General features: G+C 33.7%; 1 protein-coding gene across 3 annotated transcripts in view; it reads right to left on the bottom strand.

Moving 5' to 3' along the window:
• Positions 1 to 15,896: 15,896 nt before the first annotated feature.
• LOC106663555 (acetylcholine receptor subunit alpha-like) overlaps positions 15,897 to 16,878 on the bottom strand; it is a 110,857-nt gene continuing 109,875 nt past the window's right edge. For all 3 annotated transcript variants that reach the window (XM_024229826.1, XM_024229825.1, XM_024229827.1), the window contains exon 13: positions 15,897 to 16,371. The gene's annotated coding sequence lies outside the window, so the exon portion shown is untranslated. The remainder of the gene's footprint in view (positions 16,372 to 16,878) is intronic.

Below are 16,878 nucleotides of genomic sequence, written 5' to 3'. Positions count from 1 at the left end.
TTTGTGATACACGCTGTGTGACTGTACGTTATGTGCGCTTGGCGTCACATAGATGTGCACTCCCTACCAAAACGAGACAAGGCATCGGGTTGCATCGGGTAGCGACGCATAGCGTTGTTTCGGGTGTGTTCCCCACTGTGGTTGTGAATAAGTTGTTAAAAAGGGACTTTGCGTTTGTTCTTAGCCGAAATCATATGACAATGTCATATCCCTAAACGATTGGACAAGTAATTAGGATAGTAAGACAATTAATTTTCGAGAAAAACGCAAAAAACCCAGAAAATTCGAAAAAAATTTTATTGACTTTTTCGCTGTAAATCGACATGCTGAGTCGATCGAAAAAGGAATTAGGCTCGTAGGACACGCATAGCCTACACCTCTTCCCACCTCACTCTTTTTTCACCTCCCACAGACTGGACATCGGGTCCGACGAATACCTAGCCTAGACCCCTATTCACCTCATCCCCACCTCAACTGTTCCAGAACCCGCATTTTATATCTACTGAGATTGATACACGGAATCAATTTGAAGTAGCAACAGGCCAAAGTCGCTAACTCGCAACTCTCGACTCAGCCGAGGCTTCAATTTGGATAAATCGAAAAAAAGATACTTTTCAAATGTTTTTTTAGACTTTTGATATTTTCTTAGTTTCATAAAGTGTTTGTGGATATTTTGACCAAATTTTATGAAGATTGATACACGGAATCAATTTGAAGTAGCAACAGGCCAAAGTCGCTGTGATGATCGTTCTGAAGAAAGGGATCTGCACTTTGGAAGAGAGGACGATCATCACAAACACATTGGAAAAGGAGTAGATAAGCGGCTATCCTGAAAGGAGTGCGCTGCCACAAAGACGTCTTAAATTTTACAGTTTTGTGCCATATTGAAAGATTCAAGGTACTTATATCTTTGCGATTCATTTCGGTTAATTTTGTATTTTGTTTAAAGTTTTTTATCTCTGAACATTGCCTGTTAAAAGAATAACTGTTCTGTTAGAAAAAGTATTTCTCCAACATTGTTAATTTTTCGTTTGTTTCATGCCAAGAAGAGGCCTTTTTTTTAATATATTATTTAGCTTATGTTATATTTAGTTTTTTTTATTGTATAAGATCCCCATCACAAAATTGGTAGCACAGCGTGGTTTCTTCTTCCCCTGGAAGAGAGGGGACGATCATCACAATGTGAGAACTCCTTAAAAGAGGCTGCTTAAAATTAAGAGAGCTCGTGACAATAAAAATAAAGTTATGAGATTATTCTTGGATATCTCAGACTTTTGATTCTGTAGACGATGCAAATTTAACTTGAAAAACTTCCATATTCATATCAAAGTATTAATTTATAATTTCATTAAACCATACATGCTAAATAGGAACCAAAATTCGAAAATAAGCCAAACTTTTACCTATCTCACTTGTACTAATTGTGGTGCTCCACAGAGAAGTGTTTTAGGGCCTGTACTATTTTTACTTTACATTAACGATTTTCTTTAACACAACTTTCTGGTAAAATATTCACTGGTTTTACAGCTATTGTTTTTTCCGGGCAAGAATTATGATGTTATTCTAGAAAACATTAATGATGAATTAACAGTAGTTAAAAAATGATTAGATAGTAATGTCTTACTTTTAAATACACTTACAACTAAAATCACCAAAATCAAAATGACTTAAATGAAAATAGAGTATTAAATTCATGTGTTAAAACAATTAATTGTAATTCCTCAAATATGCTTTTCTAATGAAGTTAAACATTTGAGAGTATTTTATGATAATAAATTTAAATTTAGGTTTCTTATTTATGCTTTGATAAAAAGTTTAGACAATTATTTTATAAATTGAAAATTTTAAGTAACAGTCTTTATCTAGATTTATTGCGGTCTGTTTGCTTTGTAGTATTTTTCAAAACTTGCATTATTTTTGCACAGCCCAATATTATTTATGTACATATTTAAAGTAGGAGGTAAATCAAAATCTATTGCATTTTTCTCCAAGTTTAATTTTACATTTTTTTTCAGATTTCTCAAGCCAATCTAGTTCCTGCCCTTTGTTGAAACTGTGTAACACTGTTGTATTTATATTGAAATTAAAATTGAGTTTTGTTTCGTTTAGATGAAGGAACCAAAGGCTAGAATTCATATAAGCCTTGGGCAATATGCCAGCGTCTTTCAAGCGGAAACTGTAACTATTGAACACTGAGCCAGGAAGATAAAAAGCCCGGGGGTCGTCAATAGAAGAATAGTTACTTGGACAGCCAGGTGGCACTTCTTCAGGCAAGTGCGGCATCGGCGGTAAGTCAAGAGTCTTTTGGGACTGTGTTCAGCCCCGTCAGACATTGGAAAAAATAACAAAATTACCCTTATCTGGGTGCCGAGCACACAGGGCAAAGGGGCATCGAAGGGCCAATAAATTGGCCAAGGAAAGTTCTATTGGCCCTGAACTGTGTTGTGGCAAACCAAACTGCCAGAAACATGAATCCATTAGACATTAAGTTTTCCGCCCAATGGGAATGTAGCCCAGAAAAGAGACATGCGAAAAAATGTATCAAAGGACCATCGCAGAAACTAGCAGCGCAGCTGCTAAACCTAGGAAGCACTAGGACTAGAATAAATAGTTGGACTGCTGGCTTGACTCTGCAGACGCCGGAGGCAGATATCTCGGAGAAGCAGAAACAAGCCTGTGCAGATATTGCCAAGAAGAAGAAGAAACACCAGAAGATGTCCTCTGTTGGTGCAAAGGCTGAGATTCCTAATCCTGCGAGAGGAAAAGCCAGGACCTGAAGGATACTATAGAATAAAAAAAAGAAAAAAAGAAGAGAAATGCACAGTAGACCGATACTTGTCACAGTTCGCAGGTAGTAAAGCTCCTATCTAATCTTCGTTTAAATGGTCCTTAAATCCAGAAAATCTGTTCGATTTAGGCAAGTGATCATGAACCCTTCTTTTAATTTCTCTGCCGCTTCGTTCAATATATTAATATCGCAATCGTTACAGTTAAGTTGGTAAAACCCAGTTTTTTGACAAGTTGACAACTTTTGTCTTAAAGTGTTGAGAGAATGTTTCTATTTGAGCTGCTTACTCTAAAACCAAGAGAATAAGAATTTTAACCGTTTAAGAATTTCACTACTTTTTGCGATAGTTAACCATTGTAGGGCAATCAACGAAAACCTAATGATTCAATTTTGGTGGTCCAATTGTTGCTTATTTTAAAGTTAATTTTTTTATTCTTAATTAATCAATAAATTAAAATTATTTTCTTATAGTCCTTCTTAAGATAATATGTAGTTAATCAACTTCTCATTAAAACATCGCGTTGACGGTAAAATGGCGGTTCCCTCAATTCATATCGAGGGGCGTGCTTGTACCTCCTTTCAACCTGAGGATGCTCTTTAAGCCAGGAAACACTACCCGATGCAACGCTATGCGACTCTATCCGACACAAATTTAAAGTCCAATTTACGATAAGATTGTATAAACCCCGTGCACGTCTGCCGGATGCTGTGTAACGCTACCCTACTCTATGCTATCCGATCCCCACTGTCTAGATTTTCGTCGGGTCGCATCGAGTACAGTTGAAAACAAAAGAACCGGACTCATATTTTTATTCAAACTACATGTATTATTGTCGTTATAATAATTACAACATACTTATTTTAATATAAACCAAATGAACCGAGATCAAAAATGCATTACCTTTTTTTTTAAATTAATTTTACCCCACCAAAACGTGGCAAGGCGTCGGGTAGCGTCGCATGGCGTAGCATCGGGTAAGTGTGTTCCTGGCTTTAAGACACTTACCCGATGCAACGCTATGCGACGCTATCCGACGCAAATCCAAACTCCGATTTTCCATAAGGTTGCATTAACCCCGTGCACATCTACCCGATGCTATGCCACGCTGACGTACCCGACGCTATGCGATCCCCACTGTCTAGATTTTCGTCGGGCCGCATCGTGTACAGTTGAAGTATTTTTATTCGAACTATGTGTATTATTGTCGTTATATTAATTACAACATACTTATTTTAATATAAACCAAATTAACCAAGATCAAAAATTCATGTTTTTATTTAAAAAAAAAAATTAATTTTAATTCCACTAATTTCGTGGTCCGCTTGACCAATTAATACATTACAATTAATTAAGGTTTTTAGTTGAGATTAAAAATGGCAAAAAGGAGGGAAAACTCATAAGGTGGGGTTGAGATGGGGAGTTGATGTCCGAGTGGATCGAGGTCACGGTAGCTCAAGTGGTAGAGAGCGGCGTATCTAGCCGAAGATCGTGGGTTCGAATCCCGCTCGTGCCATTAACTTTTTACATCTCAACTAAAAACCTTAATTAATTGTAATGTATTAATTTTAATGGTTTGGTAGAAAATTGATAAAAACACGGGAATACCATTTTTTGATATAATGAATTTAACTAACAATTTATTTCATGATTTTGCTCATACAATTACACCATTTTCGTGGAGTAGTGTCAGAACAGGACACCCATATTTTTATAGTTTATTTCAAACTATATATATGTAATTTTGTCGTTATATTAATTACAACATTCTCATTTTAACGTAAACCAAATTTATCAAAACACCGGAATAACTTTATTTAAAACAATTAAGTTTAACAAATAATTTATTACATGGCTGTGCTCATAAAATTTAACCAACAATTTATTACAAGGTTTTGCTCAAAATAGTGCATTAAGAACAAAATAAGCGTTGCGATTGTGATAGTGATTTGTGTTGCACGCCGTGTGACTGTAGAGTGCGCTTGACGTCGCATAAATGTGCACACCATACCAAAACGTGACAAGGAATAGCGTTTCATCGGGTAAGTGTGTTCCCGGCTTTAAACTCGAAATGCGGATAGTTGTAAACAACAAATTTGTAAATAGAACCTTTTATACAAAAAAAAGTTGTTTTTTAGGCTATAAAACCGTGTGAGGAGGGTGTTACAGATGTAAGTGCATTCGGTGGATTAAGTTTTTTTTAATTATTCCCATCGGTCTACGTACAGAAACACTGATAATGTCGAAATACCGAAAATAAACTGTGGTGTCACAAGTGCACAGTTTTGCCTGTAAGGCTTTTAGCCAAACTCATTTGGTGAAACTTAAAAATGGGAAAGCACAAAATGAGAACTCCATTGTTTGCAGTGGCAATATAGTTTTAATAACAGATGAACCTTCTGTACTGACAGAGATCATTAGGAATTTATAAAGCGGATGTCCTGGGCTTATCCAAGAAGCCCTTCGCATAGCCAAGGATAAGCTGTTCTCTCTAAAGCACGGCTGGCAGTATTCATAGCACGCAGCACAGGTTGTTCAAAGGATTTGTTCTAAATTCTTCTTCAAGTGCGCTTTTCGGAAAAATAAAGATGAATTTTACGAAAACTCTTCAAACATTTCATTTTATATCTCCCATCCTAGTTTATTTATTTAGGCCAAGTTTATACCATTACGTGTAATTTATATGGTTCTAAATCGGTGTCAAGGTTTGTGAATCGATGTAAAAAATTTATATTCAATATTTTTGGTGTGTGAGAAAACAAATATCAATTTTGTTCCTTGCTTAAAATCATGTTTTTACCTATTTTCGTAAGTCAATTTACGTGATTGTGTCAATTCAAATATGAGCTAGATGTAAAATGACATTACGTTGCCAGGTTTTGTCAATATTGACTTCGTGCGTCTTTCACCTCCCTGATATAAAGGCAAACCTAGATGGCAAATTAATAAATCAGTTCTAAACGTCAATCGAAAAATTATAAAATGTAAGTTTTCGGATTAATCTTTCTTTTATCACATTTCATTAAATCGTCGTATATTTGATCGTTTTAAGGAAATTTCTCTGTGTTTTCTCGATTCTTGTTGCCACTATCAGTTCTTCAGAAGACTTTTCCTTGATGTCCATAGTTAAACATTACGATAAGTGCCAACTCCGGGAAGAATTGAAGAAACATAACTTCCCAACAAACAGCACGGACCATTGTAAGTTATTCATGAATTAAAAGAGGAAGAATAGAATCAAGAAAACTCAATTGTTTTATATAAACTTCACTTTTATCATTAGAAAATAATATCTTCTTTTTCATTTATTTATTTTACATTTTTAGTGGTTTGTATTTTTATGGATGGCAGCAGTGGTTTCGTTTCACTTAAGGAAAGAGATCGAGAAACATGATTATAGATACGGATTGTTCCAGGTATCAGACATATAACATTTTTTCCTAAAAATTCCGTGATTTTTTTCTCTCCCTTCCTTTCTATTTCAATCACACACACACTCTTTCTCTCTGCTCAATCTCTCTCTCTCTCTCTCTCTCTCTCTCTCTTCCCTATCTTTCAATTATCTCTCTTCTCTCCCTCTCTTTCTCTTCGCGCTCTCTCTTCTCTCTTCTTTTTCTCTTTTTCTTTCTTCTCTTTCCATTCTTTTTCTATCTTCTTCTCTTCACTCTTTCTCATCGCTTTCTCTCTTCTTTCCCTCTTTCCACTCGTTCACTCCTTTCTCTTCTCGCTCGTTCTCTGTCTCTTCTTTCTCTGTTTTTCTTCCCTCTCTTTCCAATCTCTCTCTCTCTCTCCTCACTTTTTCTTTTCTCTCTCTCTTTTTGTTCGCACTCTCTCTCTTCTTTTTCTCTTTTACTTCCTTCTCTTTCCATTCTCCCTCTCCTCTCTTTTTCTTGTCTTTCTCTCTTTTTCTTCCCACTCTTCTCCTTCTCTCTTCAATCTCTCTTTATCCCTTTCTCTATCCTTCTTTTTTCTGTCTGTCTGCCTCACTGACTGTCTCTCACTATCTATCTATCTATTTATCACTCTTATTTTCTTTGTTTCTTTTATTTTATTTAGTAATATCTTTTTTTTTGTCTTCCGTCGAGTCGTGTAACAATTAATTGAACGGTTCCATTCCTTGGCCACATATAGAGAGGGTGTACGAATGCCATCCGATATGAGAATTGCGCTTTAGCACGGCAGTGAGTGTACGGTTCCTCTGTTCTGATGTGTAGAAGAAAAAGAGCTGTTTTACCGTAATTTAAGCTGGTTATTAAACAATGTAGTCTCTAATAGCAAGTTCAAAACATACATTGGCCAGTTGGAGGGGAAGTAACTTACAAATTTTCTTTATAAAAAATCGCAAAAGTACTTCAATTCTTTTGTACATCTTGAAACTTCATACTTTCATTATTATAAATCCGTTATCCCTATCCTTAGCAAAATCATGAAAAAGTATTAAAAAATCGATTAATTCAGTTTCTTTGCAAGAACAATATGTTCTAATAATCAGTTTGATTTCCTTCCTAGACATTAGCTAGGAGAAGCTAGGAGAACTTGAGGTTAATAATGTGAATGCTCACGAATCGGTTGCTAATACAAAAAGATTGTAGGCATTGAAGGGATGATAAAAAGAGGCATTTGATTCTGTTGATCGTATAATACTAATAAGTTTTCTAAAATTGGCATTGATGGAACTGCTCTTTAAATAATATCGTTCTGACAGGGCTCCAGAAGAAAAAAATTGGATGTTTTAGTAGTACACCCTTATCAATTAAATGTGGGTTACCGGAGGGTACAATTTTGGGTCCTATACTTTTCCTTATATGCATTAACGATTTACTAAAATAGAACATTTCCTGTGAAATCTTTACGCTGACACTGCTATTATTTATTCAGCGAAATATTTTTCGAACATTTCTAAAAACTGTATTAATAAAGAATTTTTGTATATACAATATTTGCCTGATCAAATTTTCTGCTTTTAATTTTGGAATATACTAATATTACATGCTTTTCATTGAGAAACATACCAGAATTAAACAAACAGAGCCCGTTTTCCATTCATAAAGAAGTATATAAAATTGTTTCTGCAAATCTCTTCCTTTTGTAATTAAAGTAAAGTACTTAGATGTATTACTGGACCAACAATTAAACTTCAATTTTCCAATTGAAGCACTGGTAAAGAGAATAAGATTTCTTTTTACAAATTATGAATTATTAGTAGCATTTTACCTTTATCTACTTTAGAATCAACTGATTTTTAATGCTATTCAGAAAATAAATGTGAATCAGTACTCACTTAAATATTTTTATGTTTCCGATAAGTTTCAATAAAATTTAAAAATTATTTCTATATACTTGATTAGTACTAAATTTCCAACACTTCATTTCAGCTTAGGGAAAATGAATGGTGTTCACCTGATTCAAAAGGAGGGGAATGCAATGCTGAATCCAAAGGTAAAGTCATATTACCCAATTACAAATTTCAATTTTTAGCAATAGTTTGTTGTAAACAAAAAATGATTTACAAGCATGGTGAACGTATTAATAATTGAAAGCAAACAGCATAATTTTACTCATTTGTGATCGCTAGCAATAAAAATAAATAAATTTTAAAAATAAATTGTGATCGATTTGATTTTCAGATTTTTTGAATGAAGACATCACAGAAGCGGCAACATGCGCCCTCAAGGCCTTCAACGAGAAGGGATTCGACGAGTGGCCCGTAGAAAATGAAAAATGCCAAAACAAATCTCTAACTTTTGAGGACTGCAGTTAGTAATAAATTTCCAGCCGACGTGCTATTACCATATTTTTTTATAAAAGAAAAAAATTGCAATGGAATTTTTAAAAAATAGAAATTATATTCAAGTTGCAAGCTTGTTTGTCGTTATTTATAATTTCATCGTGATTGGCACATAACGCGCCCCTCTTACTTGTAATATTTCGAAAATTGACCATTTTGAGTTTGTTACCCCATTTTATTCAGAAAAGTGTCAAAATTATTTGAGGAACACCACGCTAGCATTCGTCCATCTCAAGTTAGAGTATGCCACAAAGGGATCGTCACATCCATGAGTAAAGCCGGGAACACACTTACCCGATGCAACGCTACCCGATGCTACCCGACGCAAATCCAAAGTCCAATTATCCATAAAATTGTATTACCCCTGTGCACATCTGCCCGATGCCACGCAACGCTACCCTATTCTACGCTATGGGATCCCCACTGTCCAGATTTTTGTCGGGTAGCGTCGAGCATAGTCGTACTCATATTTTTATTCAAACTGCATGTATTATTATCGTTATATTAATTGCAACATACTTATTTTAATATAAACCAAATTAACCGAGATCAAAAATTTATTATTTTTTATTTTATTTTTTTAATTAACCTTAATGGTTTGGTAGACAATTGATCAAAATGCCGGAATACCATTTTTTGACATAATGAATTTAACTAACAATTTATTACACGGTTTTGCTCATAAAATTTAACTAACAATTTATTTCGTGGTTTTGCTCAGAAAATTATACCATTTTCGTCGAGTAGTGTCAGAACAGGACACTCATATTTATTGTAGTTTATTTCAAACTAAGTATAAGTAATTTTGTCGTTATTATCAATTACAACATTCCTATTTTAATGTAACCCAAATTAAACGAGATCTAAAATTCATACGTTTTAAAAAAATTATTTGATTATGATGGTTAGGAAGAAAATTGAACAAAACACTGGAATAACTTTATTTAAAACTTTTTTTTTTAATATATAATTTGTAGTATATTACAACTTAAAGTAGGTAACAAGTAACAGTGAGCAAGGTAATTAAAACAAGACAAAATTAAAAATCAAGAGTGGGGTTGAGATGGGAAGTTGGTGTCCGAGTGGATCGAGTTCACGATAGCTCAAGTGGTAGAGTAGCAGCGTATCAAGCTGAAGGTCGTGGGTTCGAATCCCGCTCGTGCCATTGACTTTTTTATCTCATCTAAAAACCTTAATTAATTGTAATATATTAATTGGTCAAGCAGACAACGAAATTAGTGATTCTTCTGATTTTCCTTATTCCTGGCCTATTTGTCTCCTATCTATTTTGTCAAAATTTTAGATAAACTACACCGACGTTTATGCCCATAATTGAATATTCTAATGTTATTCCAGTTCATCAGTTTAGATTCCGCTCATTACACTATCTGTGAACATTGTATTGCTGACAATATCGTCTTTCCCTTTTAAGAAAAACAGCATTGCGTATCTTTCTTGATTTAGAAGAAGCCTTTGATCGAGCCTGACACTCGGCTTGCTTTGGAAAAAGAAGAACATCCTCAATCATACGTACTATCTAATGCTGAGGAAATGAATTCTCACCTTATATATTGGTGTTCCTCAGGGAAGCACACTTGGTCCATTTCAATTTTCAATGTATATTGAAGATACTTCTTACACATAACATTTGAACATATGCATTCACTGTTAATACGGCGATTCTTACATGTAACTCTTATACGTTGAATAATTTATTTGGTACCTAGACATGATAGTATTCTATACAAATATATACACAAGATTAATATATCACACAACACTAGCACTAATGCCAGCTATTGCTCGCACTCAGTGTGTATGATTAGGGGTCAAGGAAGTCCCGAGGCCATCGTCGGTTGTTGTCACACTAGAAACTCTGCTAAACCTACCTCCATTGGAAATATTTATACAAGGAGAGGCTAGGTAAAGCTCGCTTAGGTTCCAGAAAAAATTAAAAAAGGAACTAAACAATTCGGGCATACAACCGTAATCAACAAAATCAGACACCCATTATTACAAATGGAGACTGACTATATTATCCTGGAAACATTCTTCACAACTTCCCACAAAGTCTCCTCAATAAAGGAGAGGAAGAACAGAGGAGAGCATCAGATACAATGATATGGTATACAGATGGCTCCAAAACAAACGAAGGAAACGAATCGGGCGTTTACGGTATAAGCCCAAAATTTGAGCAAGCAAACTCATTAGGAAAGTACACTTCGGCCTTTCAAGCAGGAATACATTCAAGCATGCCATCAATGCTTGTGCCCTGGAAAAACTTAAAAGAGATTACACTGACAAAAAATCCTCATAAGATCTGATAGCCAAGCAGCCATTAAAGCATTAGCATCTAAAACAATCTCATCAAAATTAGTCAGTGAATGCATCCAAAATCTCCAAAACCTGGGAAAACACAACAACCTGATGATATCTTGGGTGCCAGGGCACAGGGGAATTTTGGGTCACGAGAAAGCAGACAGACGGGCCAGAGGAGGATTTGCAAGACCATACATAGGCCCCAAACCTATACTTGGAATAGCAATAACAAATATAGAATCCTCCATCGCAGAATGGATAAACTCTAGCGGTGCTAGACATAGTAACTCTATGATGGAACAACCCTCACCAAGACTAAGTGACAGCGGTTTTTTTTATAATCAGTTTTCCCCGCTAAACGCAGTAACAGGCTAAACAATACAAAATCATTACAATATGAAGGTTGTAGAAGGTTATAAAGCCCAGTGTCTTTCGCATTTCTAACGCAAATGTAAAGAGTCAGGTTGCAATCTGTACATATGTAAATATTTGGTCAAATATACTAGTTTTTCTTCTTCTTCTCCTCACCAAGACTGCCAAAAGCATTGCTGCAATTGGAGAGGGCCAAATTCAAAGGAGTGGTAGGACTACTAACCAGTCACTGGCATCTGAGAAAACATCTACACAACATGGGTATATACAGGGATGATCCCATTTGCAGATTATGTAATGAGGAGGAGGAAACAGCCACTCTTATCATCTTCGGATGCGAAGCAACAGCTCATTGGAGGTTTAACCTAACGCATGGAAAAACTTAGGGAATCAAATTGCAGCAGCGACAGTCAATGACCTGATGCTTCTAAGGAGAATGATTGAGTCTATTGACTGATCTAAGGAACTAGGAAGGTACAATAAGCCAGAACGCTGCAGTGCCTGGGAAGCGCAAACCCAGCGTCCTCGTATCTTTTTTACCATACCATACTCGAGACTATTCGATATTCATCTGGGTAATTCACGCTGACAAATAGCATGCACACGAAACACTTAAAAATTCATCTTGGTTGATTAAGAAGTAGAAAATAACCAATTGAAGTCATCAAACAACAAAAAGTCCGGTTTTGCTACCCTTTTGGAATATTCATCACCAATCGGAGACTGCGATGTGTGATGACCTCAACTGGGTATTTTCTACTCCTAAATATTCAGATGTTTAGTCAACATAAGTTGTGGATGTTCTCGGGGTAAAGACGAAATAAAATCTTTATGAAAACATTAACAATATTTATTGTAATTCTACAATATAACCAGTGTAACTACCCACCTTCTTTTACGTATTAAATATTTCTTTTTTTTTTCACTCACTAATTACATGATACAAACACTAACTAGGGCCAAACAGTAGGCCGACTCATAACAAATTTTATATAAGTTCACAATTATCTGAATAGTACAAAACAACAGTAAAAAGTTTACTTTTTATAAAATAAATATATATGTATTTATATATATTTATTTTTTTAAACTACGAATTTGACACGCTTGTGTCTTTAAAGGTATAATTTTTTTTCTAAATAAATACATACACTTTTTTTCGTTTCTTTCTGCGCTAGGCACTCTAAACAATGCTCGGTGTTCTACTATATGCGTTAATTATTTTCTGTCTAATGCAATATTAAGTTAGCAACATTATAACATATAACCCACCACTAACGCTAGTTTTTTTCCCAAGTACATTTTTATTTTATGTGTAACAACTACTGAACTATCCAAAAAAATATATGATTCACAGGCAAATTAGTGACGCATGTGGGAAGCTTTGTACACAGAAAAGAATCTGAATTCATCAAAGCCTTGAACGACATATTTACCTGGTTGGTATTTTCTTTCTTTTTTTTTTAATATTTATTTTAGACTATTGGTTCCCATTCAGTATCAACCATCGCTGATTAGTAGTGATTGGAAATCTAAACTACACTACTATATCTCTAACAGCAACACATATCACGGCGTTTACTATAATTATCTAACAAACAATTAAAAATCAATAGAATACATGAAATAATTTAATATTGACAATACACAATAATGCTATTATTCTAACAATTAAAATCATTGCGATTCATTCATATAAAATTATACATTTTATGAGTAATCAATTTTCCATATAAAAACTATACATATTTTAATTTTGCCCTGTTTTAAAATAATACAAAATCGTTATTATACATAGTAGTGTATATATTTTGCATTATTACTATAATTTATAATATATTTATATATCTATATATATATTTATATTTATATTACAAATATATTCTGCTATCGATTTTTTTTCTTAAAATTCAATTTACCTCAATAATAATTTTTTGTTTTGATAAAAACTTTGACAACAGGTTTTTTTTTCTAAACAACGATCATTAATTTTTATGTAGTATCTATAGTTATTTTTAAAAAATGATTACGTCGAAATCCTTAGCACCAATGTTTATTTAGTTACGTTTGGCATATACCTATCTGTAAAGTCACAGTTATTCTAATAAATCCTGGCACAATTCAGCAATTATTGTTTTCCCGTTCGAATTGTACACATGAACATTTCATTATAATATTTTTATTTATTATGTAAGCTTAAATTTACGAGAATATTTTATGTACGTGTGTGTAGAGCTTAATTATTAATTTACCCTAAAAATCATTGAGTATATCATTGATTTTCTGTTTGATTTTTGTGTTATAAATATCTATTTTGTATAAAAAAGTTTTTTTTTAGAATAATCGGTCGGACAGTTTGGAAAAAAGGGTTTTATAAATTTTTATTGGGATTTTTTTCACTCAAAAGAAAAATCGAATAAGGACGGACAGCGGCCGATAAATAATTACAAAAGATGGGCCTAGCTTTGTAAGTACAATATTTAAAAAAAAATAAAAACATTTTTTGGTTTGGCATTTTCATTCAAAATTGTTTTTTTGTTTAACTATCTTTATAAACTGCAGTGAGCCGTTTAAAAATGGATCAAATCGAAGCACCTGACTTTCTCATTAAATTTTTCGTTGATTATTTAATAATCACAAGAAAAATAAGTGCACTTCTTAATAATCACCTTTCTTTTTTATTAAATACGTTCTTGTTTAAATATCCAAATTTATATAGAAAGTGTTATAAATATACTGTTTTACTATGGAATTAATTATGTCATCGATAAAAATAATAAACTGATAATAATCGGTGAATCTAATAATCAATGTAACTGGACCGTGAATTTTTCGTAATTGTAATTTATAATTTTAATATGTTGAAAATTATTTTATAATAATAATAATAATCGAATTTGAAAATGGTTCTTGGGCACAGTGGAGAGTTTCTGGGTCCTGTTCCGCTTTTTGGAGGACGTGAGTGTTTTTCTATCATATATAGATATGCTTTATTGTTGTTTTATTTTTATTTTTTGAGTGAGTGTATTTATTAGCGTGAGTAGTGAGGGATGATGGTGAAATATAGCGTTGCCAAGGCTTCTCCAGAAGTGTGTGCGTTTAGGGTCAATGGAGGAATATCGATCCAAAATGATGCAATGAATTAGTTTATAAGTATGAATGTATTTATATGCGCGACTGTATTACAGTTAGTTAATTGTAGGCTAGATTATAGAGTGCATGCGTTGGGAGCTGAAATGATCTAGCTGTACGAAGCTCACGTTGGAGCCTAACAAGATTGGTTGGGAAAATTTGGCTTCAAGGGGATCCCAGGGATCCAATCACAAATGGGGTAGATGATCTTCGATGACGTATAAACCCTCAGGTCAGCACATTGTAAAGTGAAAACCCTTCGGATTGAAAGCCCAATGCAAAAAAATGAAAGAACGAGAAAAAAAATAAAGTCGATAGTTTAAGAAATTTACCTGTAGTGCCTTGCAATTATGAATTGATTTACGAGTTGGATAGATTCTGATTTTAGCTTAGTAATCAGTCATCGGTATACATGCAACTGCGGCCTAGGTGGAGCATACGAATTTATTTAAAATATGCAACACTTTTTCTCTGATTGTAATGTTACAAAGGAGCATAGGGCATAAGGCCACCCAATGGGTTTTATTTAGCCAATGTAGGTCACACCTCATTTTAAAAACCAACCGCACTAGATGATTAGAATCAGACAATAAATGGCAGTAGACTGTATAATCAAGATCCCTAAAAAACAAAAGACGAGTTGATGTCAGAGCCCACAGACTTATCCAGATGACATAAGCTAAACTTTCAAGAAAATAATCAAAATTAGTTTTTCATTCAGAGATATTGTTAAGTTATTTGTGTTAGAAAATAGATTATGCGAGTAGGAGAACCGGAACATGTATTTTATGATCTCAAGTGCATAAAATTTTGGAAGACTGAAATTAGAGTGATAAAGAATTTTCGAAAATTATTTTAAATGGACCCAAAACGAATGAAAAAAAACCAGTTCGCGTAATGATAATTACATATATATTTAAAATGTAATCAAACTTTAGAACTCACCGTATATGGATTATTAAATTTAAATAACATTACTGGCTTACGTGTTCGTGCCTACAATTTAAAATAATGGGTGATTTACATTCTGTCAACCGCTACCCTCCTTTTTCTCAAAACTGTACTTTTACAATTTTAAATTCTTTCACACTGATCAACATTTAAAAAAAAACTCTTGTAAATAAAACGTTATTGATAACTATCACATCATTGTTAAAGTATTTTTTTTAAACATCTTAAAATCAAAAGGTACGTAACGTGTAATGTATAATTTTTCAAAACAAAAAACTATTCTTTAACTAAGTGATTTTTTGTACAAATTCATTGAAACAGCAATTCAATTTATCCACTTGATAGCAAATTTTTAGACTTTATTGACGATTACTATTGTCATGAGAATGGTCGTCTTTTTTATTTTTTTATTTTTATTTTTATAAACTGGTTTGTTTAATTAAATCTTGTTTTATGTTTTATTAAAATTACTAATATGTACAACGTTCAAAATTTCTTATTAATTTATTTTCAATTATAACATTTATTTTTAAAACATATTTTTTAAACATACCATGCTTTATCACAGATATAAGAACAATATTTTTTTTTTTAATGTGATGTCAATTTAATTGAACAAAACACACGAATTACGACACTTTCATATAAAGGGAAAATTGTGAACATTTTAAATCAATTTGAACCTCGTGCCTCGTAAAAATTGTAATGCAGATATCTACAAAAACTGTCGTAAAATGCTAGGTCGTGCTATTAAAATTATAAATAAATATTGAGCAAGTACATGTATCATTTGGTATGATTCGTTCAATTGTACCTCCTTATACAGTTTATATTGACATCGTTACTTTTTTTTACAAGTTTTCTTCTTTCGGGCACAAAGATATATCAAACTAGCTTTATTATATCCAATCAAGCTTACGCGAATTGGCTCCACGTAGTATTTTTCTTCACGACTTGCAGATTCTGCAGAATCATCTTTTTGCAAAGTTACAACTTTTATGGTGACATTGAGAACAACCAACCCTGTAAATGATTAAAAAACAAATTATGATCTGAGCAAATGTTAAGAATTCTATATAGACAACTGTATTTATATTCTTTCAATTAATTAATCTTTTTATGTAAGGTTTTTGGTTCAAATGAAAAATCTAGTGCCACGAGCGGGATTCGAACCCACGGCCTTCGACTAAATACGCCGCTGCTCTACCACTTGAGCTACCGTGACATCGATCCACTCGGACACCAACTCTCCATCTGAACCTACAACCTTTCCAGTTTTCTGTCATCTTTGCCATTTTTCAAATGTAGTGTAACCAGGATTCGATTCTCGGCGATTCTTTTTCATTTCAACCACAAACCTTACATAAAAATGCACTGATTTTCGTGGTCCGCTTGTTTGTAGTTGAGATAAAAAAGTCAGTGCCACGAGCGGGATTCGAACCCACGATCTTCGGCTAGATACGCCGCTGCTCTACCACTTGAGCTATCGTGACCTCGATCCACTCGGACACTAACTTCCCATCTCAACCC

Source organism: Cimex lectularius, unplaced genomic scaffold (assembly GCF_000648675.2).
Source record: "Cimex lectularius strain Harlan isolate CLEC.00 unplaced genomic scaffold, Clec_2.1 scaffold427, whole genome shotgun sequence".
In the NCBI taxonomy this organism is placed as follows: domain Eukaryota; kingdom Metazoa; phylum Arthropoda; class Insecta; order Hemiptera; family Cimicidae; genus Cimex; species Cimex lectularius.
Note: the sequence above shows the minus strand (reverse complement) of the source record. Positions and strands in the feature narration are given on the sequence as shown.